The sequence below is a fragment of the Bos taurus genome, chromosome 28 (assembly GCF_002263795.3).
Source record: "Bos taurus isolate L1 Dominette 01449 registration number 42190680 breed Hereford chromosome 28, ARS-UCD2.0, whole genome shotgun sequence".
Taxonomy (NCBI): domain Eukaryota; kingdom Metazoa; phylum Chordata; class Mammalia; order Artiodactyla; family Bovidae; genus Bos; species Bos taurus.
Window position 1 is genome coordinate 34,787,530 of NC_037355.1, and position 16,790 is coordinate 34,804,319.

The 16,790-nt window shown below is 57.5% G+C and overlaps 1 protein-coding gene across 4 annotated transcripts in view; it reads left to right on the top strand.

Moving 5' to 3' along the window:
• The first annotated feature begins 6,445 nt into the window (after window positions 1-6,445).
• The window catches only part of ZMIZ1 (zinc finger MIZ-type containing 1), a 151,151-nt gene continuing 140,806 nt past the window's right edge, over window positions 6,446-16,790 (top strand). For all 4 annotated transcript variants that reach the window (XM_024986921.2, XM_024986917.2, XM_024986919.2 and 1 more), the window contains exon 1: window positions 6,446-6,526. The gene's annotated coding sequence lies outside the window, so the exon portion shown is untranslated. The remainder of the gene's footprint in view (window positions 6,527-16,790) is intronic.

Consider the following 16,790-nt stretch of genomic DNA (forward strand, 5'->3'; position numbering starts at 1 on the left):
AGGGCTTTCCCTCTGATAGGGCTCTCCCGAGGGGTGCCTGTCTATCCTGGCCTTGAAAACGCAGCAAATCAGACTTGGGCTCTGGGTGAAGCTTTGGTGGGGCCCTCACGGATGTGTCTGCAAGTGCCCTTGAATGCAGCTGTCCCTGCTCCTGATTTCCTCTATCATTGTCTCTTCAGTCTGAGGCTTTTCTCCTGACAAGACTATGGGCCTTTGCCTGGAAGGGGTGCCCTCCTGCCTGAGAGACTCTGCCCACGACCTTGATGCCCCCGACCCCCCATTGCTGCCCCCCAGCACTCTGTCCTAGAGTTATTCTGTGTCTTGCCCACCTCGATTGGACAGTGTGCAAACACCCTTGGGAAGTATCCAGGCTGGCGATGTTGACCCTGTCCTCCTCTGCCCACCGTCCACCCCTACTCTTTCCTCTTCTCCTCTTCCTCCTCCAGCACATGGTAGGCAGTGTCATTATTGTCAGGAGAAGGAAGTGAATAGATGGAATAAACAAACATGAAGGAACATCCCCTACAAGTCCGTTTACAGCCCCCATTTTCCAAATGTTGGGAAATGTCTCAGAGGTGTTCAGTGGGTCGGGAGGTTCTGGGAGCCTCTTCCTTTCCCCAGCACCCCCTGTTTGGGTCCCCATGGTGCCAAGGTGTGGACCCAGGTTGGCACTGGGCATCTCCAGCTCCTCCCACTTAGAGGCATCCCTGAGGGCCCAGCAACAGACATGCCAGGCGTGCACTTCATGCAGCAGAACCTGCCGGTCTGCCCTGCCCCAGTCACTTGTGAAGTTTCCCTGCAGGAAAGGGAGGCAGGAAAGCGAGGGGCGCGCAGTGAGGACCTGCAGGGCAGGGCCAGACCAGACGTGCTGGGTGTGGGCAGGCTGTGAGGACAGCTCCAGCTATTCTCAGGGAAAGTGAAGACAGACGGGATCATTGAGCCAAGTTTGTGATTCTCAGGCAGACTGGGCCAGGAGTTTGCCCAGACCCCAACCAACCAGCTTCCTAGGTCTGTTTACTTATCTTTTCCTTGAGACCAAATGCAGCTACTGTCCTTTGGGGAAAAGACTCAGGATTTCAGGCCTCTCCTGAACACTCAGGGCTCGCTGAGCCTCTGAGCTCAACCCCGCTGTGCGTGGAGTGAGTGCAAGGGTCTCACAACAGGAGATAACCAGACACCCAATTTTAATCATGCCAGGAGAAAGAAAGAAATACTGTCCACATATCTGGGAGTTCAGGGCAGGGAAAGCTCACTTGAGGGGACTGTTAGGGAAGGCAGCATGGTGGAGGCGGTCCTTGGGGCGTCAGAGGGTGGACAGGGTTCCGATGGGCAGGGCTGGGACTGCAGAACTGTTGAAAGTGTGGTTTGAGGTAAGACAGGGCACACTCTTCCACTTTTCAGCTGCATGACCACTGGTATCTGCTGCGAAGTTTCTTCATCTGTAAAATGGGCTTACGGTTCCCTGGTGACAGGATTGTGCTGAGGCACTGACAGCTTCTGGGTTATCGAGGAAGGGCTCTGGCAGGCAGCAAACGCGCCAGGTTTCTGGCAGCCTGAGTCCCTCACATCTTGAGCACGATGGGTGTGCACAGGCACGTGTGTTATTGGCAGCAGGTGTGAGGCCCTGAGGCCTAGTGACAGCCCTGAACTGCAGGCCGAGACTGGCATTGGTGCAGCCCCCCGCCCACCGTGCCAAACGGGGTGGTCCAGCCCCCTCCCCCAGGGCCTTACGGGTAGCTCTGTGCTCTGGCCAATGCCCCGCTCTACAAGGTCAGCAGGGGCCTCCCCTAGTGGGTGAGTAGCTGGAGAGGCAACCCGAAGCCGCCTTTTTCCTCCTGGCCAGCAGGCCTTGGCTTCCACGAGGCCCCGGACCCTCGGTCTGTCTCGTCCACGTCTGGATTCCTCCCCCTCCCCCAGCTTGGTGAGGTCAGGGAACATGTATTCCAGGAATGCGGGAGGCGGGGCAGCTGGCCCGGTTTGGATAACCATCGGGGTAAATATTTGCCTTGCTCCCGGAGCCAGCACTGGCCGCCAGGGGAGGACGAGGGGGCCTGCTCCCAGGGTCATGTAAGGGGATGCGTCCCTGGGTGGGTCTTTGAGGTGAAGGAACCCGTGTCTCCCCGGCGACCCTGGGAGTTGGGTCTGAGGCCACCTTCCCAAACAGGGCCCCTGGCCCACAGTACCAGAAGCTGCTCGGCCCACCTGTAAAGTGAGGGTGGGAAGAGCTGCCTGGCCCGACTGAGATGAGGAGGGTCAGACCCACGTGGGAGCCAGTGCTGGTCAGTTCAGCCCGTGGAACAGCAGGTTGGACTCAGTTTGGGTGGGTGCCCACATGACCATGTTCTGGCCTGCACTTGGCCACCTATGACCTTGACAGTCACCATTCACTGACCTGTATGTCAGTGCACTGGCGTCTATGATCCCGTGTCTTGTGAAGCTCTCACAACCACCGGAACATGAGGGCATGTGTGCGTGATTAGCAGCAGTTGACAAGAGTCCAGAACTTCAGCTCAGCACTGATGTGGTCCCATGCCCTAGAGACCACACTGGGGCAGCCCAAGCCCCTCTCCCAGAAGCCTGTGGATAGGTCAGTGCTCTGGCCAATGTCAGGCTCTACAAGGTCAATGTGAAGCCTCTCTTGGCGGGTGAGTAGCTGAAGGAGTGATTAGTCCCTTTTTAGAGAGGAGATGGGGGCTCAGAGATGCCAAGTGACTTGCTCAAGGTCACCCAGCATTAAAGGGCAGAATAGGGATTCAAACTCAGCTCTACCCATCCGTGCCCTGGACCTTACCTCTGAGGACAGGGCCAGGCTCCAGTCTAGAATCTGGGCTCCCAACCCTTGGTGGCTTAGAGCACACTGGTCACTTAGCCATGGGCCTCTGGCCACTGTCACAGAGCTGTCACAGAGCCCCATATCCCGGATGCACCGTGGCATGGGCACCTCTGTCCTCCCGGAATCCCCAGTCGGCCCTGTGTGTCTCTGGGCCAGCCCCGGCCCCAGTCCACTTGGCCTGGTGCCTGCACTCAAGCCCACACCCAGGTGGGTCCTTCCTCCCAGGGGATCCCTAGAGGAGGAAGGGATGGGAAGGGGGTGGGGCTGGGAGAATCCATCTGGGTCCTGGGACAGTCCCCACCCCAAGTGACCTCTGCCAAGTCCCGGACCCAACCTCGACACTTTCTAGCCATTTCACCCCTGGCAACTCTACCCCTCCCTCGGAGCTCACTGTCCTGCTCTGCAAAGAGGGAGCTCGTTCCCACCCTGCCCTGCCCTTGGGAGCGCCAGACATGAGATGAGAGTGGAAGTACATTTCAACCTGTGGTCTGCACACCTCCCCTTCTACCCCTCCTGCCCTCACAGCCAGACGCGGCCTTGTAGTCGGGGCGTCCCCCTCATCCAACCCAGAGGGAGAGTCCTGAGCTCAGCAGAGCCCTGTCTCTGGGCAGTGGGGACCCCATCCCTTGGGGAGCCTGGGTGGGCCCCACCACCCCTCTCAAGCCCTGAGTCTCAGGCTGCCCTCCGCTCCGTGGCATGGAGGGCCTTTTAAGCAGAGCACACTCGCCTATGTGAATCTATGTCCTTCACGGTTGTGGTTTGGCCAGGCTGGGCGCAGACGTGGGATGCCTCTCCCAGTCTCCCCAGGTGGCCAGAGCCCTACAGGCGGTGAGGCTCACCTACGGGCACCCAGGGGGCCAGGGATGAGGGCGGATGACTTCACCTGAGTGTTCACAGCCCCGCCTGGGCCTGAGTTCCTCACCTCCACCCCAACCTGTCTGTGCAGCCAGCGAGAGTGGGGCCCAGGGCACAGACCAGGGAGCCCGGGTGTCCAGTTGGTCATCTTGAACAAGCTGAGTCTGTGTGGACAGATCACCCACTCATGCCCGCCTCTGTTCTTATTACTTTTCACTCTGCATTACCTGTGTGACCTTAGGAAGCTACAGAATCTCTCTAGACCTCATGTGTAAATTGGGGGTGCTATTTAGTTTCCACTTCATAGCGTTTTGCTGAGGGCTAAAGAAGTATCACAGGAATAGTCCCCAGTGTGGACCCAGTTCAGGTAAGCTCCTGGTCCTTTTCTCCTTCCCAGATGAGGGTCCAGTGCAGGCTCACAGGGAAGGGTCCTATGAGCTCATAGTCCTAAGGCTCATAGTCCCTAATCAGGGCCTGAGTTCATATCCTGGTGACCCTCTGTGTGATACCCTTTCTGTGTGACCTTGGTCTATTTGCCTCTTTGCACAAGTCCAACAGCAAAGAACCAAGGATGGCTGGGGTGGAGAGACACGTATGTGTCGCCGTGAGCTGGAGCACCTCTTCGAGGCAGGATGGGCGGGCGTCATTCCTCGGGGCCGGGACATTGCTCACCGAGTGAGCGAGGACTTTCCGGCTCTGGCTTCTGTCTCAGCTGCCAAAATAATTATTTTCTCTTTGTCAGCGGGTCTGCGGCCAGCTAGCCTTTGGGAAAGGACTGAGCTGTGGCCGGTGGGGAAGCAGGAGGCTGATTCCTGTTCTGCCCCAGCCTCTGACTTGCTGCGTGACCCTGGGACGGGGGCAGGTGCTGCCCTCTCCAGGCCTCACTGTCCTCCTCTGTGAAATGGGAGAGTTGGAGTCAAGGGCCATTTGTGTCCCCACGGTGAGCAGAGTTTGGGGCCTGTCAGAGTCAGAGTCAGGCCCCAGAGACATTCTGTCCCTCATGTGGAGTAGGGGTGCTGAGCCGGGCTGTGGGAGCCCGAGGTTTAGGGGCCAGTGCTCCATGGAGCCCAGCACCAGCTCCTGGAAGTAATTTCACCTCACCTAACACGGCTGGAAAGCGACCTGTGTGTCTGGCACTCAAATGCATTACCTTATGCTGTCTGTACCACTCCTTGAGAGTGGACCCCTCCTTATCGCTTTATCACCTCCCACAGATGAGGAAACTGGGGGCCAGAGCAGTTTAAGAAATTGCCTAAAGCCACATGGTAAGGGGATGAACCCAGGACTTGAACCAGATCATTTTTATTACAGTACTGAGCCCACTTCTTAAATATCAGGCCCTGGTGCCCCTTACTGAGGCCATAGGCACACACTTGGCTCCCTGGGAACCCTGCCCACTGCACAGCAGGTCTGACCCCTCTGCCAGTCACCAACACATGTGGGAACCCAGCCTTCATGTGGCCTGTGCACACCCACTCCCGTGGTAGCCACGGGCCTCATCCCAAGAGGCACTCAGCCCTGCTGGCAGGTTTCCCGTTTCTTAGAGGAGGGCACGCAGGTGCCGCGAGCATGGCAACCACCCAGAGCCACCCAGCGAGATGCTTTTGTAGCTGGGACTCCAACTCAGGGCTCTGTGGCTCCCACCCCACAGCCAGGACTCCAGAGAAGCTAGCCTGCCAGGGTCTGGGTCTGGGGTCTGGATCTGGCCCTTCTGGATTCTTGAGGGGCCCTGTGGGTGGGGAGGAGAGGGCAATATGGCTGGCCCATTGTGGAAATGGGGCAGGTGAACCCACTGCATTGGGGGGACAGAGTCTGGGGTCCTCATCCGCCCAGTGCCCCAGGGGATCCTTCCACTTCTGCCTTCTGCTCCCTCCACTCTGAACACCATTGTCTCTTGCCCAGACTCTAGGGGCAGCCTCCCCACTGGTTTCCCTGCCTCTTCCTGTCCCTTCTAAGCCCTTCTTCCTGGCATCCTTGGGGGATCTTCTCAAACTAGACCCAGGCTCACGTGGCTCAGCTGCTGAGACCCTCCCATCCACCCTTGCGATGGTCAGCCCTGCCTTCTGGCCCTCTCACCTCCCCACCTCCCTCCTCCACCACACCACCTTCTCTCAAGTACTCTGCTGAGCCAGGGTGTTTTCCCTATTTGGAGCCTTCACATATACTGTTCCCCATGCCTGGAACACTGTTCCATGCATCTTGGCCTGCCTCTCTCTGGCTCATCCTTCAACTTTACTTCCCCAAAGAGACAGCCCTGAACCTTGAGTCTATGCTGTGTCACCCTGGCAGATGCCACTTTTAATTATGTGTTGTTTGATTCTTTGCCTATTATGAGTCCCCACAAGGGCTGCTCTATGATCCTGTTTACAGCTCAGGGTGTTCGCTAAATGTTTCTTGAGTGAATGAATGGATATCAAGTGCGTTTGTCACCATAGGCCCTTAGATCCTCCCAGAAACCCTCGGAGAGATCCCTGTGATTCCATTTGCCGGGTGAGGAAACTGAAACCCGGAGCGGCCAGGAGCTTACCCACAGTCACACAGCCAGTAACTGGCAGCTGTGGGGTGTCGGGGGCCTTTTAGGGCCCCTTGGCATTAGGCCCCTTTTCCTCTCCATCCTTCAGATTCCCCATCTGTCCAGTGGAGATGATTTGATTTAGCCGACAGTGAACTTTCCAGCAGGTGGGTGGGGGTCTGTGGCCGCAGGTCAGTTCTGGGGTCCCTCCTGGGAGTGGTCCCTGACCACCCTTCTCATTGCAGGAGAATGGAGCTGGAGTGAGGCGGAGGAACCGCCAGCTGCTGACCGGCACGTGGGACGCTGGTGATTCACAGGTCACTGAGGTAGGTGTGCAGCCGGGCTGGTGGGGGCGGCTTGGCCTGGATGCTCGAGGAAGGGGCAGGAGGCGTGTCCTGAGTGGGGGAGGTGCTGGCCCCAGCGCCCTGGCCTTTGACTGCTGCACAGCCTGGGTGGGACTGGATGCAGCCCCCACCCCACCCCCACTGAGATCTCATTGCTCCTCAAAAGGACTTCTTGGGGCCTCTTAGGCTTAGCCTGTGTCTACAGTGGCTGCCCGGCAGGGGTGGGAGATGCACGCAGGAAGAGGGACGGTCTGACGTCCCCAGCCTTAGCTCAGCAGCCCTGTCTGTACCACTCAGCCCCGTGGCACAGGGGCCTCATGTGCCAAGCAACATGGCAGCCACACAGCAAGAGGCGAGATGGGCAGAGAAGCCTGTTCACTGAGATGTGGGCCATGGCTGCCCCACCCTCTCTCTCCCACAGTCCCCTGAGCACCCACAGTTCTGGGGTCAAAGTGCCTGCATGCAAATCCTGGCCCTGCCTCTCATCCACCATGACCCTGTGTGGTTCCTTTGTGCCTCAGTTTACCTGCCTATGAAAGAGGGCTGGGCACCATGCCCCTGACCCCACATGTGCACTGGCGCAGCTGGACACAGCCAACGCTCAGGATCTGGCATTTCCCTTGCTTCTTGAACACCTCCATTCCCACCATCCCTCCTCCCTGAGGGCTCAACCATGCCAGGATGGACACCAAGTGGTCATTCAGCCTGATGAGGCGGTTTGGGCCCCCAGGGAGCTCCCAGAAGCAGCTGGATCCCGAGGGTCCCAAGCTGAGCCTCCCAGGCCTGCCTCGGCCCCGACACCAGCGTGTCTCATCACAGAGTGGCTTTTCAGGGTTGATGACACTTGGCCCTGTGCCAGAGGGCCACCCATGTAATCCCTCTTTATTCGGTGGCTCCCAACCCAGAGATGAGAGGCTGTCTCAGAAATGCTGACTTGGGCCAGGACCCTTTGTCCCAAGGCTCTGGGGCCCAGCCAGGCGAGCTCGAGTCTTCGTCCTGGTGGGAGGCCCCGCCCGATGGTCTCCCCGCTGCTCTCAGCATCTCTCCTGAGACCCCAGTGCTCCCAGGTACCCACACTCAGACAAGCCCTGGGGATCCTCTGTGCTTCACTCAGGCGCTGGAACCAGGGAGCAGACTCTGATCTCCCTTCCTGCCATAGGAAATCCTGGCTTCCTCCTATCCTCCTCATGACCTTGGGCGAGTCCTTTCACTTCCGTGAGAATTCTCATCTGAACGAGGATAATTATACCAACATTGCTGAGAGGGCTGTTAGGAGGATGCTTAGAAACCTGGAATATTCCAAGTGTTACAGCTGGGTGAGAGTCGGCTGTGGACCAGGCACTGTGCTCCGTAAATGCATATTTCCCCACTCAGTAATCCCATGTGGAGGTGTGTTTAATGCCTCATTCTCTGGAGGCTCAGAGCGGTTAAGAAACCTACCGAGCTGTAAGTGGTGGAGTGGGGATTTGAACCAGGAGAGATACCTTAGAATTAAGCAGCCCACGATGCCTTAGAGATCAGGGGCAGAGCCACAGGGCAGGCCCAAGGTGGGTGCCCAGGAAACAACCCCATTTCTGCCGGGCGGCCTTTGTCCAGCCCTCCACGCCTGGTGGCCCTCTCAGGAGCCAGTGGGTGGCCCCTGAGGGCTGGTGGCCTGTCCCTCCCCACAGGACCTACCGGCAACTCGATCAGGCTAGGGGAGCCCATTGCTAATTGTGAGGTAACCTTTGAAATTCTCCTTCACGGTGGGTTCTCTTTTCGGATGTTTTTCAAGGTAATTCATTCCCTTTCCAGAAATTGCTGGTGGAGGAGCATTAGGCGGCTGGTAATTAATCATAGGAGCGGCTTGGAGTTTATTCTTTAAAAAAAAAAAAAGGAGGAGGATAGAAAGCCTTGGTGGAAAAAAGAAAAGGAAAGAAAACCGTTCCAAGGCGAGGGTGGTAATCAATACCTCAGTGTCCTAGAAACGGCTGGGGATGGGGGTGGCAGACGTGCGGCCTTCTCCCGTCCTTCCCGGGGCTGGCAGATGGTCAGTGCCTGCAGCGTCACCAGTGAGGCTCTGCCTTTGACCATCAGCCCCCAGTGTGACTCTAAGCAAGTCTCTGCTTCCCCCTGGTCTCACCTTTGACCTATAAAATGGGCGAAAGTCAAGTTGTCAGACTAGGAAGGAATTTTAAACGATCCGGGGCATATCCGAGTTCCCCAGCACATGGTCATTGCCTGGTTGATGGTTTATCAATTGAGTGCATAAATGAATGAATGATTTTCTTGGGTCTTTATTAGCAGTCATCAGTCAAGGAGGGGATCCTGTAGGACACTGATTCTCTGGTTCTGTTCTAATGTAGAGTGAAAGCCGGGGTGATTGGCTGGCTGTGTTACTTTCCAAGCCAATGATGAAAGGACAGTCTTGACTGAGACTCTGGCCAGCAGAGCTCAGGCCCCTCGGCGGCAACCTCACTGAGGTGTCCTCAAGTTCAACTTTCCAAGAGTCTGAGCTGTCTGGAGACTTTTTTTTAAGCTGCTTTCTGAGGAGGTAGTGAGTTCCTCGTCACTAGAAACTATGCAAGCTGTGGCACTCGGGCAGCAGACTGAGGGGCTCAGAGCTTTCCTGAGTTTGGGGGAGAGCATGAGGCTCCCCAGGATGGACACCGAGGAAGCTGGACTGGCAGAGAGGAAAACCTCTCCCCCTGGAGCTCCTTCCCAGGGCCCCCAGCGGAGACTGAGAAAGGGGCTTGTCCACGCAGGACTCTGAAGCTTTGGAGCCTGTTCCCTGGAGGGACGGAAGGTGTGCTGGGGTGTGTGTGCCAGTGTGTGCCCCTGAACCGGTGTGAGGCGATGTGTGTGTGATTAGCTAGGCTACGTATGAGGGTGTGAAGTGTGTGAATATGTGTGAGTGTGCAAGAAAAGGAGAGTGCCCCCTGTGTGTGGGTGCCCCCACCCACGTGTGCGGCTCCCAGCAAGACCTTGGCACCTCAGGCCATTCCCATACACGAGGCCTGGCTTCAGCCGCACATTCAGACTGGCCAGATGGGCCCTGCTGACCATGCCAATGCCTGAGTCTAGTCCTAAGAGTGGGTGGGTGCAGCCAGGCCCCCGGGGGGAGGCAGGGGTCTGCTTGGGTAGTCCTCTGAACAGCCTGACCAACTTGGCCCAGTGTTTTCACTTCTCTGCTTGGCCTGCAAATCCAGCTCATGTGTGTGTGTGTGTCTGTCTCTCTGTTTGCCCGCCCTCCGTGTCTTTGTCTTTCTGTCTGATTCTCTCTGTGCGGGCTCCCCTCCCCTGCCCAGCTCCCCTCTCTTCTCAGTGGCAGTCCCACAGCCCCATTGCCTCCCTCCCAGCTCTGCGTCATCACTTCCGTCATCCCAGGACTCCGCAGAACCGAGACCTCCCAGGCTCCGAAGCGCCTACCTTTCCCCCTGTTTGCCCAACTCTGGCAACACACAGCTCCCTCCCACCTTTCTCTTCAGGGTATCCAAGGCAGCAGCCCACAGTCCCGCTGCTTGGAGGCTTTGAGCCATGTGTGATGAGTCCCCCCTCTCCTACCCGCTGGGGATGACCACCATCCCATCCCCATGGACCCTCACTGTGCCAGCCACTCGGGATGGAGCCTGATCTCCTGGCTGAGATCTGCCCCCATGGCTGCCCCTCTGTGCCGTCCTGGGCATACGTCCTGGCCACAAGCTAGGGCAGGGGAGAGGGGGGAGGCCTGCGTCCACTAGCAGAGGCAGCTGGAAACCCAGCATTTCCCTCCAGCACTAATGAAATTCTTGCTATAATTAGAAGTGAGGTGTCCAGGAGCTGGCTGCCTGGCGGGAGCGGGTGTATGCTCATGAATAAATAAATTGTCCTTTTCCGAGGAGAGAAGGAGCCAGAGGGTGGGCTCCTGGAGAACTGCAGGCCTGGAGGGTATCTGTGACCTGTGAGGTGGGCGATGGGCGCTAGTGGTTTCCACTCATCTGGATGCCCTTAGCATCTTTCTGAGTCCCCATCCCTGGCCAGCCAGTCTTCCTGTAAGTGCCATCTGTGTGCCAGGCCGACTCAGCCTGGCATCAAGGCTGCCACCGTCTGGCCCCAGCCTCTTTCACGGCCACACCACACACTAGCTGCTGGCCAGCGTCCTGAGCTGCAGCTCCACTGTGCTGCCCCCTCCCCATCGTTATCACCTGTCGCCAGGCTGCACCTTTCCTCTGCGCTTGCTCCTGCCTCCAGAGCCCTTGGCCCTGTTGCTGTAGAGCTGGACCTTTTCGGAGCCTTCCTCAAGCTGCCCTTCCCCCCGCCCCCCCCCGCCTAGGGATGGACATGGCCTGGTCCCCCGGGGACTTCAAGGCCTCCAGTCCTCAGAGGCCCTGGTTGTTTCCACCCTAAGCTCTCCACCCTCTCCTTCTGCTCTGATGCCCTGCAGGGTGCTCAGCAGACCGCTGGGCACATCATCTTTTATTTTGTATTCATTACATGTTGGGATAATAGCATATTGGATGTTTTATACTCTTTTCTCATGCTCAGTCTTCGAAGGCTGTTGTGTATCTAATGCGGAGAAGACGTTTCAGACTTCGGTGGTTAGTGGCCATGTGTGGTTCTTAGCTGCCGTAGTTGACCATGTGCAGCCTTGGTGACCCCGGTTTTCTGGTTCACACGGGGGGAAACTGAAGCAGGGGAAGGAAGTTTTGCAGATGAGAGTTTGCAAAGCCAGTGTGCTCTCTGTAAGACAAGGCTGCTGCCGTCCTGCTGTTCAGAATAAAGAACTGGGCACGTCGCACTGGTCAGAAAGGTAAATCGAATCAGGCAAGACTGTAGCCCATACCCAAGTGACTGAACCTCAGTAAGGCTAGGAGAGAAATTATGAGGGTTCCATTCCCCCCAAAAGGGGTTCAGCAATTGTGAGCTTCCCCACCTCATCCCCAAACAGCCCCAGACTGAGGTGCCTCTCACAGGCTATGCCACAATAGGGGCCAGTCCCTGCCCCCGTCACCCCCAGCTTCTTTCCACCCTCTCTAGAAAACAGGGTTGGGGTTTGGAGCCCAGGAAGGGAGGACGCCCCTGTCGTCCACCCCCTCCCACATCATCCAGGATGCAGTCTGAATTGCAGAGGCGCCCAGCGGGTGTACCTGTGAACCCAGAGGTTCCCCACAGGGTCAGGAGACGGTGGAGCAGGGCCAGCTCCAGGCACAGGAGCTGGGAGAAGGGAGTTGTCTCCCTGGAGCCTGGCCCTGCCCCTGCCCACCCGGAGGGGCTCCAGCCCCACCGTCTGGAGCTGACTTTCCTCTTTGTCACCCACGGCCCTGGCAGCTGCACTTTGCTGCCTGCTCAGTTGACAGGTGCACTCTTGTTTGCCTCCACTCTGGTGCTGTGGCAGAAAGTCAGGAGTTTCAGGTGCTGGCTCATCCTCCCTCTGTGGGACCCCTGCCCCCTCCCTGCTGGAGTGAATGCCCCTTGGAGACTCAGGGAAGCTCTGAACCACGTCCACAAGGTCCTGGGATGCATGCTAAGTTGCTTCAGTCGAGTCCGACTCTGTGCAACCCCATGGATTGTAGCCCGCCAAGCTCCTCTGTCCATGGGATTTCCCAGGCAAAATTACTGGAGTGGGTTGCCATGCTCTCCTCCAGGGGATCTTCCCCACCCAGGGATCGAATCCGAGTCCTTTTGTCTCCCATATTAGCAGGCAGGTTCTTTACCACTAGCGCCACCTGGGAAGCCCAAGGTCCTGGTATGCCAGTGCTAAACGGCAGCAGGAAGCCAGCAGGCACCGGGGCTGTGTGCCCTCAGCTTCCTCGGGAGATGGCAAGGAGGTTTTGTCCGGCGTGCCGGTTTTGAATGTGTTGGGCAGGCTGTGTCAAGGACTCTGAGGCTGTGCCCAGGTTGTGAGGAATAGTATCGTGCGCTGCTTGGTGCATATGCGCCCTTTCAGCCCCGGCTCCCTGACCATCGCGTCTATTTGTCAGATGTGTCCACTCTGAGCCATGGCCAGTGGGGGTGTGGGGAGGAGGCAGTCACCTCAGTGTGGTCCCACAGCTGTCGGTCTGCCGTGGCTGCTGTGTGGACGGAGCTCAGGGAAACTTCTAGAGTCCCCAGATTATGAGGACCACAGAACGCCCCTAGAGAGCTGACTGGGGAGCACCAGCCCCTGTCTGCCATACTCCTCTGGTTACTGGAGAGCAGGGGGCGTGCGGGAGCCCCTCCCTGTCTCCCCTGTCTCCCCTGTCAAGTGCTCGTCGCCCTTCTTCACTTCCAGTTCGGGAAGTGGCGCGTGTTGCCTCACGCTGTTTGGGACCCTTCGTTGCCATCCTGAGGCGTCCTTGGGGGCCTGTTTCAGTTCGTGTGGGAGCATCTCTGCTTCGTAGCCTCCGTGGAATGCTCCCCGGTGCCTCTCCGTCTGGCCCACGCTTCGGTCGGTGGACGGTCTAGCATGGGACAGCCCTCCCCAGGTGGTCCCTGCTGCGCTCCCTTCCCCACCCGAGTCATCCCCCACCCTTGTCACTGTCTGGCTGAGCTAACCCCCTTCACCCCCCTGTTCCCACCCCCAACAAATGCCCTCAGCTGAGGCCCCTAGTTGTCCCCTGCCTGGCAGCTCTGATGACTGAGCCAAGAGGACTGTAGTGAACTAGAACCTGGAAATAATCTGGACCATTTTCCTTATGTGTGGAAGAAACACAAGGAACACTCTTGCACCCTTTATCCAGCTTATTTTCTCCCCAGTCACAGCTCCAGGAAGGTTGTTCAAGGTCATCCCTGCCTGCCAAGATCCTCCAGTGGCTGCTTGCCCACCTCTGCTGCTGGAGAGCTCACCACCCGTGGGCCGACTGGTGTCTGTGCATACAGCACACAGTAGGACGTGCACCTAAGCAGGACAGACACGTGGAAAGTCGCTCAGCCGTGTCCGACTCTTTGCAACCCTATGGACTGTAGCCCGCCAGGCTTCTCTGTCCATGGGATTCTCCAGGCTGAATACTGGAGTGGGTTGCCATTTCCTTCTCCAGGGGATCTTCCCAACCCAGGGGTGAAACCTGAGTCTCTTATGTCTCCTGCCCTGGCAGGCAGGTTCTTTACCACTAGCACCACCTGGGACAGACACTTTGGGGCTCAAATCCCTGCTCTACCTGATCAAGTGGGTGAGTCTAGACAAGTTACTTTGTCACTGGTTCCCTCTGTTTCCTCATCTATAAGTGGGGAGAAACCCACTCGCCTGCAGGGATGCTGCGGGGCTGGAATGCAGCAATGGCAGGCTTCCCTGTTGACTGTAAATAGATGCCCTGAGAGAGACGCCCCCACCCCTCAGCACTGGACCATCTGCTTGAGGTTGGCGCCTGTTAGATGCAGGACCTAGATACTTCCCTTCTCCAGCGATGCTGGCCTTCTGAGTCCTCTCTGGAGCTCTGGGGTGGGAACTGTCAGGATGACACTTCAATATGGCTCTTCTCCAAAGCACCAACACACACAGGCCAGGGGGCACTTGTTTAAATGCCTGTTCTTAGGCCTCTCTCTTGGAGTCTGATTCTGTGAGTTAGAGTTGGGTTTTGGACTCTGAATTTCTAACCAATAACCCATATAACACCTGCAGTCAGGCCAGTCTGGAACACACGGATGCTGGTCACAGGAAGCTGGCCAAGAGGTAAGGCCGTGGACAGTATCACAGCCTCACTGGGTGGACTTGGACAAGCCCTGTCCCTGTGTGTGGCTGTTTTCTCATGAATAAACCCGGGGTTTAGATGATCTGTAAAGGCTCTTCCTGCTCTTAAAAACCCTGTGATAATCAGAAGGACATTTCCTGGTGTCCCGTCTGCCAGGCTCCCAAGTCACATCTGTGAGTTTCAGCCCCATTCCTTCTGGCCACAGAGCGTTCAGGGCAGCAGCCACCCGCCAGCCCCAGAGCCCTAGGGACAGAAAAGCTGTTCCCTGGGTGCGATGGGCCATTTAGTGGCGATTCCCCTGGGCCTTGCAGGAGGCCTTAGATCAAGAGGCATCTGCAGATCTGAACTCTCTTCCCTGAGCTGAACTAGCCCCTTAGCCTGGTCCTGGCTGAGCGAGGCAGGGGAATGGGGTTGTCTGGCTCCTCTGAGGGACCTTGGCGCTTTATTAGTTAACCCACATGGATACCTGGAATGTCAGTACTAGAAGAAGGGCCCTGTGGAACCCTTTCTTTTTTATAGCTGGGGAAACTGAGGCCCCGGGTGGAACATGCCTGGCCAGGGAGAAGAGGGAAGCAGGTGCAGAACCAAGCCTCTTGGCTTGTGGTCTGGTCTCTGGGCCACACCAAGCCACCCACCACCCCTCTCCTTAAAAAGTCCATCTGAGATGGGTAGGCCTGCCAGGCTTGAGCCCTAAATCAGCTCCTGGGAAGAGATGAGGGCTGTCTTAGGACAGGGACCAGGGAGCTAGCTGCTCCAAACATTGGGCCCTTTTGGAACCACACTGCTATACTGAAACAACCACCCCCGCTCTGCCCCAAGTCTTCCTGCCCCAGCCAAGGACGCCCTGTGGAAGGTTTCCAGGAATATCCACGCAGAGGGCATCGTGCTCCAGAAACGACAAGGCTCTCCATCCCAGATTCCCTCCCATTTTCCACTCACTGGCGCTCTGGAGAATTAATAAGGAGAGGTGAAAAACCAGCCCTTGCTCTAATAAGACCTCGTTTGAGTTGGCTGGGCCCTGGCAGGTGGCAGAGGAGGAATTATTCCCCCCCAAGGCCTTCACCCCCTGTCTGGGATGATGTCAGAACTGGGGCTCAGGGTCTGGGCTATGATCCTTTGACCGCTGCCATCCTGCTCGCATCACCAGTCCTGGTGTGGGCTGGGGCCGGTGGCTCTGTCCCTCCCTGGGCCCAGAGCCCGGCCGGGTCCTTGGTTCACGCCAGCACCTGGCAGAGGGCCCTTGCACAGGCTGGTCCTCCCCGCAGCTCTCCATCTGCAGTCAGTAAGGTGCTGGTATTTAGCAAGCACCTACTCCTTGTGTGGGTCTGTGCCTAGCTGCTGGGGTGATAAGGAAGCAGAAGACCCCGTGGCAGCCCTCAGGTGGCCCACGGTCTAGGCCAAGACACACATGCAGAGGACAAATGAATGCTATCCAGTGCCTCTGGCACCAGAAGGGCTTATTGCTGAGTAAGGGTTCTGGAAGACTTCCTGGAGGAGGCTGAATGGAGTCAATAGATGGTCAAAGGCTTTCAAGGATTTCAGGTAGGGCTGGGGTGAGGCAGGAAAAGCCATACCCTTAGGTTGTGTGTGGTCCAAAGCAGGACCCTAGATAGATAGATGCCTGTGTGTGAGTGTGCTTGTGCCTGGAGTTGGGGGAGGTGACATTTGTACCAGTGCCCAGCACACAGGCCCACAGACAGTCTACCACACCCAGGCCCTCTCCTGCCTCGGGAGGCAGCAGGGAGGCCCGTTGGATGGAGTAGGGCTGTGGCTCTGCTGTGTGCTCAGGCCTGGCACTGTGTGCTCAGGCCTGGCACTGTGTGCTCAGGACTGTGCACCCATTAAGTGGGTGAGCAGCACAGAGTAGCTGTCCTTTGAGGGTTGTGGAAAGGAACACATAGTAGGTGCTCAGTAGATGTAGATTGAATGAAGGCTACATGATGCACACTCGAGCATCAGCCTAGTGACTGAGAACCCAGGTCAGGAGGCAGCAGGGACAGAGAGGTGGGGGCACAGCCGGGGGACAGGGAGCAGAGCCTGGAGCAGCCCAGCAGAATTCCTTAGCATCCTGGATAGCTGGTGCCCACCAAGGGCTCGCTCTGGGACCTGCCCAAGTGGAGATGTGGTGGGTGAAGACCCTCGGGGCCTAGCTGCAGGGCAGGGGGAGCCTCCCTGGGGTGCCCCTGTACATGGTGTTCAGTGCACGCCCCAGAGCAGAGGACAATGACTGCATGCCACACCTCTGTTGCTAAAAAGCAAAGAACAACCAAGCCATGGGGCCCTGTGACAGCAATAATAAGGACAGTGTCACAGGCGAGGCAGCATCTCCGTTGATCCCAACACCGTCTTGTGAAGTGTCATCTCCATGTTGGGGATGGGGAAACTGAGGCAGGGGGAGGCCAGGAAAACAGTCAGTCTCCAAGTGGCAGAGCCAGGGTGGGGCTCGTGTTGTCTGACCCTCCTGGACTCCACCCTGTCCTGCCTCCCCGGGCTCACCCCTATCAGCCCTTACTGTCCCTGTGGTTCCCAAAGCCTCTGGAGCATCTTTTTGGACACAAAGAAGAAGGAGGGTGCAAACTCTTCGAGAGATCGTTTGAAGTCTTTCATTATCGATCTTTGCA